This window comes from Pantherophis guttatus, chromosome 7, assembly GCF_059756535.1.
Source record: "Pantherophis guttatus breed Tessera chromosome 7, ASM5975653v1, whole genome shotgun sequence".
Taxonomy (NCBI): domain Eukaryota; kingdom Metazoa; phylum Chordata; class Lepidosauria; order Squamata; family Colubridae; genus Pantherophis; species Pantherophis guttatus.
In genome coordinates, this window is record NC_142069.1 from 51,447,552 (window position 1) to 51,461,934 (window position 14,383).

The 14,383-nt window shown below is 34.7% G+C and overlaps 1 pseudogene; it reads right to left on the minus strand.

The window, feature by feature from the left end:
- Positions 1–460: 460 nt before the first annotated feature.
- On the minus strand, positions 461–2,768 carry LOC117655680 (NADH dehydrogenase [ubiquinone] iron-sulfur protein 3, mitochondrial-like; annotated as a pseudogene).
- Positions 2,769–14,383: the final 11,615 nt, after the last annotated feature.

The following is a 14,383-nucleotide window of genomic DNA, read 5'->3' on the forward strand; positions in this document are numbered from 1 at the left end:
AACCAACTTGTCTTACTGTCATATAAACTGAGAAATATCTGGAAAGAAACAGGGCTTAATGACACATACAAAATAATGTCCAGCTACTGGAAGTTAATATGACAGCAGAAATTCAACAAGCATTGCAGGACAGGGAAGACAAGGTAGGTACCTGCCAGACCCTCCGATGTCAAAAAACACTCAAATGGAGAGAACCTGAATTTTTCTGACAGATGCATCATGGTGATGCAACTCTCAGAACAATTCAGTTTTTCTATACGTGTGCTAGGTGACCTCTAGCCTCATTAGTTAAATCAATTTGATGTTATCGTCTAACCTAACCTGCAACCACTGATGCTTCTTTCAGAGGAAAAATGGCTCCAGAGCTACACAAAGACAAATCTTTTTTTTTTTAAGTTTTATTTCTTTTTATTATATATAAATACATAATTGGGCAAAGGGGTGGCAAATGTAAGCCTTCTCACTGTTGTTTCCCATCTCCTTTCTTCTGTCCTAGATCTATCTTGAAGGCTTGGGGAGCCTGGCTATAGGCAGGGAAAGCCTCCCAAGGACTGTTCAGATCAAATTTGCAGAAGTCCTGAGTTAATTCCAATGGCTCTGCGACCACTCACTTCACCTCATCATCATACCTGACCTCCACATATCCAGAAAGAGGATGACCTTCAAAACCGTAATCTGTAAGGATTCACCTCAGATCTGGATGGTTGGCAAAGAATATTCCAAACATATCCTGGACCTCTCTTTCATACCAATTGGCCTCTTCAAATAATGGTATTATAGACTCAATTGGTATCAGTTCATCAGTATATGTTTTCACCCAAATTCAGGAATTATAGTGTAGAGATAAGAAATTGTAGACAATTTCAAAACGGTATTGCCAACTTGGAATATTGACTGCTGTCAGGTCAACTATGTTTCTGAACTGGGCATTTGTGTGATCTTTCAGAAAAGCTATCACAGGAAGGATTCCATCTGGATGAATTAAAATTTCCAGCTCACTGAAACATGTTATCTGGATTTGTTGAACATATTTAGGCAGAATTTCAGCAACATATTCTCCAAAGGCAGACAGCTGTTTCTGTGTTATTTCATCCTTGGGTCTAATTTTTTTTTATATTAAAAAGTTTTATAAGAAATACAAACATTTTCCCCCCCACCCTTTCCCCCTCCCCCCTTCCCATGTTTCACATGTTTGTGAATAGCATTCACAAACATAAAGCTAAAATATGCTAACAAATTATTGCATTCATATTCTCCCTAAGTCTTTAACTCCTTATAGCTCAAAAACTATAAACATAAACTACTTAAAAATATTTCATTCATAAGCTGTATGAATCTTCTTGTTCGGGTACTTTTTTTGCATATAGTCAATCCATCTTCTCCATTCTGATATATATCTTTCATTTGAATGATCTTTAAGATATGATGAAATTTTTGCCATCTCAGCCAGATGCACAACTTTTAATGTCCATTCCTCAATGGTAGGTGGATCTTCCTTCTTCCAGTACTGTGCCACCAGTAACCTGGCAGCTGTTATTAAATTCAAAACCAACTTAGTCTCTATTACAGTACAATCTGTGACTATTCCCAACAAAAAAAAAAACTGTGGTGTAAATTTAATTTTTTTCCTTAAAATATTTTGAATAATCCATCATATTTTAATCCAAAAAGCCTTAATTTTTTTACATGTCCACCACATATGAAAATATGTAGCATCTTCACACTCACATCGCCAACACTTGGGTTGTAAATTTGGATACATGCAAGCTAGTTTTTTTGGGTCTAAATGCCACCTATAAAACATTTTGTAAAAGTTCTCTCTTAAGTTTTGAGCTTGTGTGAATCTTACATTTCTAACCCATATCTTTTCCCATGTATCCAACATTATTGGTTCACCTATGTTTTGTGCCCATTTTATCATACAATCCTTGACTAGCTCTGTTTCCGAATCTATTTCCACTAATATATTATACAACCTTTTAATATGCATTTGACCTTTATCTCTTATTTGCTTTATCAAATTCTCATCCTGCTGCATAATACCAGTTTTTTGATCCTCTCTCCATCTGGCCTGCAGCTGACCATATTGAAACCAAGTCTTAATAATTCCTTCTTCTCTTAATTGCTCCATAGATTTTAATTGTAATCTAACTCCTTCCTTATAAAGGAGTTCCTTATATGTAAACTTATCTTGCTTTTGCTCCAAATTTATATTCTCTATCGCGTGTCTGGATACTGTCCATATTGGTAACTTATCCTTTAGTTTATATTTATACTTTTTCCAGACACGCAGTAGAGCATTTCTTAATATATGACTTTTAAAAGTCTTATCTACTTTCTTGTCATACAATAGGTAAGCATGCCAGCCGTAGACCAGACCATATCCTTCAATATTCAGTATCTCTTCCTCCGTTAAATTTATCCAATCTGTAATTGCTGAGAGGGTAGCAGCTTCATAATACAGTCTTAAATTGGGCATTTTAAGACCACCTCTTTCTCGGGTGTCTTGCATTATCTTTTGATTAACTCGTGGTTTCTTCCCTGCCCACACAAACTTGTTTATGCCCTTCTGCCATTCCTTCAGATTTTCATCTTTTTTAAGTATAGGTCTAATTGTGGGCAGAAGAAATTCTTCAACAGAAGAATTTCCTTCAAACCGAGTCTGCAATAGGACTGCAGGGCGCCCAGCAGCTCTCAGCCCGACCCAGGCTAGCCCTCGAACTGCCACAAGCATCCCACCATCTCAGAAGCCCAATCCACAGTCCAAATTTTTCAAGGACTTCAATACAATCCCCACAAAGACAAATCTTTTACCAATCCCTTTTCTCTTGTAGACCTTTTATTTTAGAAAAAATCATTTGAATGATAACTTGGTGCTAGAAACCATAGAAGACAAAATGCAGAGGCTTAATTAATGGTCAGATAATAGGCTATTCATCTGTAACAGTCTTTTCATAATAAAATACTCTAAGACAATCTATAATGGATAATAACTGATCATGGAAAAGACTCTGAGTCTTCAAACGTTCAATTCCTCTTGGCTGGAAAAATAGTTGCTTGACATCTCTCAGTTTCTTAGTCTTTCCCCCAAAGTGTTCGGCCTGTAACTATCTTGTCTCCCAATTATTTTCCTATTTTGGGTACAGTTTTGTCCGAGGCAGAACAGGATATATTCATCTATTAATTTTTATTTTTCAAATATATTTCCAAACCCAGTTCTTTATATTTACTTAATAAAATTATGAATGTTGACAACTTCATTTAGGCAATTCTGCATGGTAGCTGTTTGTCCCCCATTTGGCTCCTATAGTTTCCGAAGACAAATGAAAATAAACCAACAACAATAATAAATCCATTTAGTTGCATTTTTTTAGATTTGTTCCTACTTGCCTACATTACAACTTATTTAAGCTTAAATAAATAAATACATACATACATACATACATACATACATACATACATACATACATACATAAAATGAAACACTACAAGATAATGGGCCAGAGACCATTATTATCATTTCACCTATCTGGACAGAAACCAAAAGGATGTCCTCTGGTTAATGTAAAGGTGGAATGCAGCTGTGCCAACAGAAGATGTGGAGAAGAGGTGTCTAAGAGCCTTTATGAACCATTATTGGATCAACTGGAATAATAAAAAATAAGTTACTGAACAACAAGAACATATGATGCAGCACAGTAACCAAAAATTGAATGCCTGTACAGGGAACAAACAACTGCTCCAGGGGAGGTTTGTGGTTCTAAAGTGGAGATGTAACTAGAAATGAAGTATGTTAACCTCCTAGAATGGCTTAAAATAGCATGGAATAGGAAAGAATGCTTTATAAGCAAAACTACGAATGTGGGCAGGCAATGTATTTGCAATGGGCTGGGAGTAAATGCTATACAACATCTATTCTTGCCTTCAAGATCCATGCTGGTGTTTGGGCAAGCAGAAAATGCAGCTCTTCCTTGTCTTTAATGAGCTGAATGAAATTCTCATTCATTTATAAACATAGTTTTATGCTAAAATAACTAATTATCCTTCCCCTGCCCTCCAGTCTCTCTTTTGCTTGAATACGGTCCATGTTCAGTCTGTGAGATCTCCAGCTAGAAATAAAAAAAATACTTCTGCTTAAACATTTGGATTGCCACTCTAAGAGATAAAAATTGAGTTAAATAAACGTCAACTCCAATGTATTTAAACTATTTCATACCATTTCTGTTTACTTAACACAATTCATACCAGCAAGGTTGGTGGAAATGTTAAGGCTATAGATACAACTTTAACCCCAAATTAGTCTATCTGTGTTATAAGTGAAACTTTTCAAGTAATTTTACTTGTTTCTCAATATTGGGACTGAAACTGTATTTTTCTGATATAAACTTTTTAAAGCCATTTGTACAAATGACAAGTTGGTGACTTTTTTTGCTTTTTATGTTTTTTATAAGATGCTATTCTAGTCTACAGTAGAATGAAAAAAAGGTTATAAGTTCTGTTCTTTTAGCTTTCTGGATTCTGTTTATTTTTAATTAAAGAAACATAAAAAGAAAGAAAAAAAAGACCCTAGCCATTTCATACACTTACAGTAAGGTAAAAAATTTTAGTGAATCCCACCATTTTCTGAAATAAACACATTACTCCTTTCCATAATCACTTTTAAATTCATAATTTAGTCCTGAAATTGAAATTTCTATTGTGAAAAATGGTTCAAAAGGTGTCTTGTTCTGTAAAATACATTAATAAAATTTGTACAGCCCCTTCAAAGTTCAGCATTGCACCATAATAGGACTCTGCAAGTTAGTTGAACTTTATGATAGGTTACAGATCAACATTTAAAAAAAATATTGTAGTGGTTCCTTCAAAGAATTTTATGGAGGAAGCATGAATATGGCTTCTCCAAATATAATTAATATGAGAAATTCCTTCTCAGTTCCCGAGTTGTGAAATTTTGTTGTAAAAAAGTAGCTGATCAATTTTTGTCTTAGTGGAATGATAATGGCTAAAATATAAATATTCTTAAAATATAGTTAGGACTGTATTTTAATGTAATATTAAGATTTAATTTTGAATTAATTAATTCGGTGTGATTCTTAATTCATTCAAAGCAGAGCAGAATTTTTACCTGAGCTTCTACTTAACTCAGAATCCTTTATGAAATTCAGTTTCCAGTTATGAGCTATGTTGGACAGAAAAATGAAGCAATGAATACCAACATTTTGAAAAAAGAAATTTCCCAATAAATATTGCATTTTGGCACTGCTATTATGGGAAAGAAATGGAAGGTAAGGTGGATAATTGGATTTAGTGATTTAAAGGTCTGCCTTCAAATCAAAGTGAATTTGTCATGGACTGATCCAGGACCAATTGTCATTAAGCTAATGGTAGTGATAATTTAGGACAAAGTTCTTATCAGCTTACCTGTTTATCCATTCAATAATGTTCAATTCCCTTACCTGTCTTTGGAAGTTGTAAAAAAAAACATTTTCAACAGTATCCAAAAATATGTATAATTAATTATCCACTACAGCTTTCTAATAAATAGACAGGTCTATTACAATAGTTTAAAATCAATTATATAACAAATTGAATAGACAAATATAAATGGAATGGATGCAGTCAACTTCTCTTTGAATAAAAATATTTCAGTTTCTGTAATTAGATGAAAATTTTAGAAAATCTACAAATTTTAACTGTACATTTCATTGCATTCTGTCTTAGAATATTTATGGGCATTTTTCAAAATAAAATAAGAATTTAAAGTATACTTTGAAAACTCTTCCACTGATTTTTTTAAAAAATATATTTGCATATTTATAAATATCTGATTTTCTAATGAATATCCATTATAGTAAGATTAGAAAGTAAAAACAATAAAACCAATTTAACTTTAAAAACATACATCAGTTTTGAGAAATGATTGGATTTCCTTATTCTAAATTTGATGTTCCAAATTCTCCACAAAATTTAGTGTAATGAAAACAGTACAGGTTACAGTTCTTTCTGTTTTTCCCATATTAGATAAATGGAAAGGGAGAAATCCAGATTTTCCACTATCTAATTTGATTTGAAAATAAACCAAGATGAGCCAGCCTCAGATCAATATGGTGGATTAAATTGTTTTCTAAACTGATGATCAAGCTGTGGAACAGTTCTTGCAGAATCTTTATTTTATTCTATTATTTAGTCTTAACTAACCCAACTTTGAATTCGGTCACTTGGCATTTATTTTTAGAGATACAGATTTTTATTAAGCATATTTAAAATTAGATTAAAACAGTACTTTGGCTTCTACCTATATTTGAAACAAAAATTATGCATCACTTAAATGTACAGTTTTTAAACCATCTGTGTGCAGGAAGTGTTTATTTCACAAATTGGAATTAAGCTGTGGTTAAATTAATTATGCAACAACTTGATCAGGGCAGTGCCTTTTGCTGAAAAGAATGGATGATCTCTTTCTCTGACTTCTCTCTTTCTGCCAGTTTAGATAAAAACATTAAATCCTACTGATCAAATAAAGGTCACTGAGAAATGCACTTCCTTTTCCCAAGAGAAAGCAATCATATACTACTAATTTGGAGCCATACTTTAACCTCATGCCCATTCCACCTTAAGTCATGATAAGGGAGACAGGTTTATTACAATAGTTTAAAGCTAATTATAAAACAAAGTGAATAGACTCATGCAAATGAGAAGGAAAGCAGAAGATTGCATTTACCACTAGGAAAATACAGTCAACTAGACAAAACATAATGTATGGGGCAGTATGTCTAGAATTTAGAGCAGAAATAAATAAATCACTAGACTAGATTTTTTTTTACTGTGCACTGACAGATTGGAATAGATGACCTGAAAGGTCTTTTGCAACATTATCAGCCATGATTGAATGATTTTGTGATTGCAAATAAAAATACAAATAAAAGAGTGCATGCAGTATGAGTTGTTTATTCAAAATTCTCTGCTCAGGGCTCATTAGCATATTTGTTGTGCCCATTTGAATAGATAAATCTAAATTACATTTGCAAAAAAAAGTACTTCACATACATTGGAAGGAAATTAGCATTAAAAAATAAAACTTGTCAATACTAAGCGGAAAAAATCTGTCTAAAACAAACCAACTATGACTTACGATAATAGAAGAGATAGGTGGATAGGAAAGGACACTTCTCATTTATGGTCTGTTAGGTTTTTTTTTATAATGGTAAGAGACTTTAAACTGGCAGCAGATTTCCGATTTAAACTGAAGCTTGGAAATAGTTATGGAGGAGAGGCTGCTGATAATATTAATAATTCATATTATTCTGACATAATATTCAGAGTTACAAATTATTATAAGTTATTGTGTACTAGGACCTGAATTCTTTTAATTGAAGGTTTTTACCTTATTATTTAAATAAAAGTATTAAAGTTTTATTGAAACAAGTATAGACACTCAATGTATTATATGATGGCATCGAAACAATTAAAATGTAATTTATTATTGTTTCCCTTTGCTATTTGTTTCATAAAAATTGCGGACTTCCTGTTTGCTGCTGGCCGCCGCCAGACGTTCCTTAGGGATCGTCAGCTTCCACTGCCTGTTAGAGCCGCCTTCACAACGGAACGGCGGCTCGAAAAAACTCCGTTCCCATGAGGAAACGGAGATAGAGCCGGCAGGGGTGGGTAGAACTCTCTGCAGAGTCCCAAAAGTTTTTCTTTTACTTTTGGGATGGAGCGGATGAGATGCCCCATATCCCCAGCCGTTGCTCCGGGCTTTGGGAGACCTCTGCTAATGCAGAGCCAGGCGTCAAAAGCAAGCTTGCGAATTCGACAGATTACTCAAAGAAAATGTGAGCTGGACCTGTAATACTGAAGCGCAAGTATTTTACTTATCTTTTAAAAATTACTTAAGAGAATAGAGGAAGAGAAAGAGGAAAAAAGTTTCTTTTTAAAATGGCGTCTGCCGCGGCTGGAGAAGAGTTTGAGAGGGAAAGTTCTTCCGTTTTTTATTATTACAATGTAGCGGAATAAATACCACTGGCTACATTTGTAGACAAAACTCCGCTCCTGTTTTTGTTTTTCTCTTTTTTCCCTGGAGGCTTGAGTGTTGCTGGCTGGAAGTCTTTTGTCTTGTCTTTTTTTTTTTCTTCTTCTAACAAAGCCTGCTTAGGCGGAAACATGGCACTGAGGCTTGTGAAGTCAGACAAACAAATAGGTGGGGGGGATTCCCCCACCAAGAATTTAAAGCAATATGTTTTAACTCTTCAGTCCCAGAAACCTGATTTTAATATAATAGAATTTCTCTTAGAGGAGATTGAAAGAAGGGATGAGATTGTGAATCAGCAACTTGAAAAATTTAAGCAGGAAACTAAGGAATTGGTGAAATCCAAGTTTGACTTTTTGCAGCAAAAAATTTTAAAATTGCCAGAATTCATGATTCGGTTGGATACAAATACTAATTTACTAGAGTCAAAAATGGATGAAATTCAAGATAAATTGGACAATAGATTTCAAAAAATTGAAAATGATTTGTTAAATATTCAGGATTATAGTTCAGAAGAAAAATTTAAAATGGATGCTGACCAAAAGTCTGGTAATGTAGAATATCTGGAACAGAGGATTCAAAAAGAGGTTCTAAAGATACAATATAATTTCACAGAATATGCAATAAGACTTAGAGGTTTGCAGGAAAATAACAGAGATGACTTAAGGAAAATATCTTCTGAATTCCTAGCTGGGATTTTAAAGATTCAACCTGAGGAAGTGTTTTGTAGGATTGACAGAGCTTATCGAATAAACTCTTGGACTGCCAAGCAAAGGCAATTGCCTAGAGATGTGGTAATCTATTTTTCAGATAAAGAAATTAGGAATAAAATTGTGTAAAATTCCTTCAATTCTAATTTGCAATTGTATGGAAGAAAGATTTGGATTTACAAGGAACTCCCACCTAAGATATTAATGGAAAGGAAGAAATTTGGCTTTCTGGTGTCTGAGTTAAAAAGGAGAAATATTCAATTCCGGTGGGACGTCCCAGTTGGTATTATATTGAGATATCAAGGAGAAAGATACCAGTTAAATACTGTTGAAAGGGCGGAAGAATTTTATCAAAATAGGTTGAAAATGAATTTAACGTCTTCAGATATAATACAGGATAAGCAGAAGGAGCTGGAACTAAAGACAGAGACTGTACCAGATAAATTGCCTTTGGATTTATCGGATACCCCAGCTGGATTATCTACAAATTTGAGAGAAGTGCCATCTGATTTTAATGTGATGACTTATCAAGGCAAGGACAAGCATGGAAACCAATTAGAGGATATACAAGGGATAAAAAAGAAATGCGAGACACAAAAAATTAGGATGGAGGTCAAACCCACAAAAAGAAAACAAAAAAAGAAATAGGTTGTACAAAAATAGAAATTTCTAACCCAAGCAACAGTGAAGCCAGTGATTTTAAAATATGAATGATTATGTGAAAACATAGAGGAGGCGACATATTGGTCAATATCATCCTGAGGATAGTGGCAGATCTCTGCATTGCCGTAATTTTGGGACATGGAAAGAGCCTCAAATTGATGGTTTTGAATTATCTATTTTGAAACTTCTTTTTGTGTTGATAAATATATTATAATTATCTTGAATTATAAGGCAAGAGAATCACATTGGGACATGCAGAAGATCGGGTTGTTACCCAATACGATGATGGAAATTAATAATCCTGATGAAACCCACAATTATTATTATATGGAATACAATTATAATGTCACTCAGGTGGTTGTTTTTACTTTTATATATATAAGAAGATGTTTACTACTGATGGGGGCAGATATGATTGGAGATCTTGAACAAACTGTTGCATCCGCAAGCTATGTCACCCTATTATGGATGTTGGTTTTAACAATCCAGTGGAAAGACTTCAAGAAGATATTATATGGACTATAAATTTAAAGTTATTGTCTTTTCTTTTTTTTATTTAGATATAATGGAATATATATATATATATATTTTTAAGTAGTGTGGGTAGTGAATTAAAGATATCAAGAATTGTTGTGTATGGTAAATTTGTAAGACAGTGGGTGAATAAGCTAGCTACAGACTGATTAGTTTAAGAAAAGGGATTTTTAAGTGATACATTTAGGGGAGTGGAGGAAATGGATAGAGTGGAATAAATGTTAAATTAGATTTTATGGGGAGCCCGCTTTGAAATGTTATTAAAGTAGGACTTATTGTATAGTTTTAAAGTGGAAGGTGGTTTTGAATTGTTGCAATAATGCATAGATATAAAACACTATTATGCTAAATTAGAGTTATTTTATAATAGTTATAGTATAATGTGTTTGTTTTTTTTTGTTTTGTTTTTTTTTCTCTTCTTCTTTTCTGAAATGTATGGATAAAGGGGGATTTATAATACTTTTAGTAAGTAAAGGTCAGTATTTTGAGGAGGGAGTAAGTAATCTGTTATGAATTAGGGTTTTTTTTTGTTACGAAGAAGTCACAGGGGGGGAAGGGTGGGGAGGGGGGGTTAGGGAGGGGGGGGAGGGGGGGGAAAAAGGGGGAAAAATTTGTATTTGAAAACCTTTTCAATAAAAAAAAAAAAATTGCTTTCAATATTGCAATGCAGATAAAAGTTCAGCCTTGGAAAAAATTACATATACAGTAAATAATGAAGCTGTGTTGTCCTTATATAAACTATACCATATGCTGTGTTGGCCCTTATTTTAATCATGAACCTGGAAGGAAAAGAATTGCTGGCTGGCTGGCTGAAAGCGTGCATGAAATCTGTGAGGTATGAGTCTGTTATTTATATGCTAAGCACTCAGACAGGTTTGTACAGAAATAATCAGTCTCACAGTTTATGAATATATTACTGAAAAAACACAGGAGCTTCTTCTACAAGACTATGTCTCACATTTCTACAGATGTTGATTGGTATGTTTGGTATGTTTCTTCCAATAGCAAAATTTGTTCAAGACCCTACAATAACTATTGGAATAAAAATGTTTGTGCATGTTTATTAGCGTTCCTGAGAACGCTAATCTAAACTGGAGGAATCTAAACTGAGCCATGATCAATGAAGCAGGTTTTATTATTGGAACAGAAATGAGATTTATGTGATGAAACACATATTAACAGCAGGCATAGCCTATCCTCTAGCTAACTATATCCAACTCAAGAACAAAGAGAATAAAATTTTTAAAATTTTAAAAAAAGTCTTAACAAGTCCTAACTCCCCACTTTTAGGTCACTCTGAACAACTGTACCAAGGCTGGGCCTGAAATCAAGGCACGAGTCCCAACTTCAGTCCTAATGTCACGATTCAAATAGGCCACCTTGTGCCATTCTCTAAGGAGCCTTGGGTAATGGTGTGATTGTTCCATTGTGCAGTGCTCCCCAAGATCTGTCACATGCAATTTACCTCCAGGCATTGTCCTCTTTCTGTTGACAGGACTCTGCAGCCTAACCCAGTCTGGTCTAGGTTGCACAAGGCCTTTGTTCTTGAAGCATCTTGAGAGAATGTCTTCTATAGCCTCCAAAAACTAAAAAAGCATGCTCTGTACTCACACAATTTTCAGAGGCTCTGGAGGCTGTGCAAAAGCATAGACCTCTCATGCAACATCCGGAGGGATCTTAAATGTGCAAAGCATCCCATTATCAGGTAGCCTCTACAATCTCTGAAAATCATGCAAGAATGGACTGTGACAATAGTTGTGTGTTGGTGAACATCAGGGGTGGGTTTTACTTACCTTTACTACCAGTTCGCAGCGGGGCCACGCACATGTGCTCACTTTGCTCGTGCACGCATGTGCTCTTCTGCGCAAGCGCAGAAGCTTCTGCACATGCGCAGAAGCGTTTTGATGACATCGGGGTCGGTGGGCGGAGCCTCCCGCCGGTTTTACTACCGGTTCTATAGAACCAGTGCGAACCGGGGGCAACCCACCACTGGTGAACGTAGATATTTCACCCAAAATGTTGTGGTGTATCACTTTTGGCATGTGTGTCCTAGGTTCACCATCATGTATTAGGCTTTTCATCAGTGGTGGGTTGCACTGGTTCTATAGAACTGGTAGTAAAACCGGTGGGAGGCTCCACCCACCAACCTCAATATCATCAAAACACTTCTGCGCATGTGCAGAAGCTTCTGCGCTTGCGCAGAAGAGCTTGCGCGTGCGCGAGCAAAGTGATCACATGCGCATGGCCCCGCTGCGAACCGGTAGTAAAGATAAGTAGAACCCACCCCTGCTTTTCATACACAAAGTTCTGGCAAAGTGATATACAATGTCTATGCCATACTCCTCTTATAGTCAAGGGCTGATGAATCAGGTTGACTGAAATCACATTTCCAACATCAATAAGTCAAGCTGTCATTTTAAAAGGCAACAATTTGTATTAATTTATTATTAAGGATATATTTAAATAAATTTAAGTAGTAATTATTGGTTCAATACTGGAACATATTTCCTAATGATCTTTCAGATTTCTGAAGGAATGCTTCTGGCCTAAAGTAGTTTTCAGTCTGTCTCCCCCTAATCATTATTGGTTAGTTTTGCTGAAGTACATCACATCTTCCTCAACAGTTTTTACTTTAGGACAATATTTCTCAACCGTGGCAACTTTAAGAGGGGTGGACTTCAACTCCCAGAATCCCCTAGCAAATGTTCCTGGGTGGGGGATTCTGGGAGTTGAAGTCCATCCCTCTTAAAGTTGTAAAGGTTGAGAAACACTGCTTTAGGGGATACATCAAGTAGACTTCAAGAAAAAGTTTTGCATTTATTCAATGACAAACCCACCCACCCCCCATTTTTGTAAATGGATAGTTTTGATGTCACCATCTTCATCTTTAAATCTCCACAAGAACCAGAGTGCCAAATACTATAATTCTGGCAAAAGATTACTGGGAATACAGCAGGAATAATTTGAACTGTAACAACACAAAAATACTACAGCCAAGGTATTGGGCTTTTCTACTAAATTTGTCACAATTTATCAGTATATAATTTACTTTTAACTCATTCTGATTAATAGAAGAAATATCATGGGCACCTTATAATTAAAACTGACACAAACAAACTTCCCCAGCATCAATGTCTGTAAAATTTGACATAATTAATCTCAAAGTAATATATGTTTCTTGCAAATTTTCCATTCCAGTTTAAAAAGGTTATAAATGCTGTAAAGTTATAAATGCAAATACAAACACAAAATCAGAAGCAGTTACTCATACATTTCTGTACAATAATAGTTAAATCAGATTTGTGGTCAGAAAGTTTTGTAATTCCCAAAAGAGCCTAGTCCACCATGTCTGGATTCAGAAATTGGCTCCAACATATTTCTAATTTTGGAGAACAAATGCATTGTCATATATTTTTTCGTCCATTCAGTCATGTCTGATTCTCAGAGACTGCCTCGATAAGTACCTGTAGTTTTCTCGGCAAGTTTTTTTCAGAAGTGATTTTCCATTGCCTTCCTTCTAGGGCTGAGAGAAAGTGACTGTCCTAAAGTCACCCAACTGACTTTGTGCCTAAAATGGAATTAGAATTCACAGTCTTCCAGTTTCTAGCCTGAGACCTTAACCACTACACAAACTACTCTTTAAATTCTCATATCTTTCTCATCTAAATTGTGTTGGTGAATCAGTTTTATATTACCTCCTTTTAATGTGTAAAACCACAGGAATATAAAACGAAATATGTTCTTCTCTGGGGAGCATATGGTATAAGACTTGATAAAATTGATAACATTTCTATTGCAGCAAAATAACAACAGCAATGATACTATTGCTAAGGTTAACATAACATTGCACTTCTGTACTAAGCACCGTATACCTGATATATGGGCAAATTAACTCAATTATGAACAAGGAAAAGATATGAATATCTATCTATCTATCTATCTATCTATCTATCTATCTATCTATCTATCTATCTATCTATCTATCATCTATCTAGCAAGTTTAGGTAGTTGCCCATCTCACAAACATGACTCTGGGCAGAATCTGTCCATATTAATAATTATTGGCATTTATATCTAGTAATCAACCAAAATATTGGAAACGAGTCACATAATGTATGGTGTCTCATAATTTATGAACCAGATGAAGTTGTTCCCTTTCTCATTGGAAAAAATCCTTCCATCAAGACATCTTTCCTCAAAGCAAGAGATTTTGAATTGACAACACTGAATGTGAGCCACCGGTGCTACAACTTCACGTGTGTTATCTTTTTGAGTGCTTTCTACTGATTTTTTTTAGTTGACCTTGTCTTATAACATCTTTTAGATTTTATTTCTCATCTTTCCTGTCAATACATAAAGCCCTGGGGAGTAATTGAAGAATTATATACATGTAGAGAATCAGAAAATGTTATTAGCTGTTCTTTTTGACTGTACTAAACTTTGTAGTACT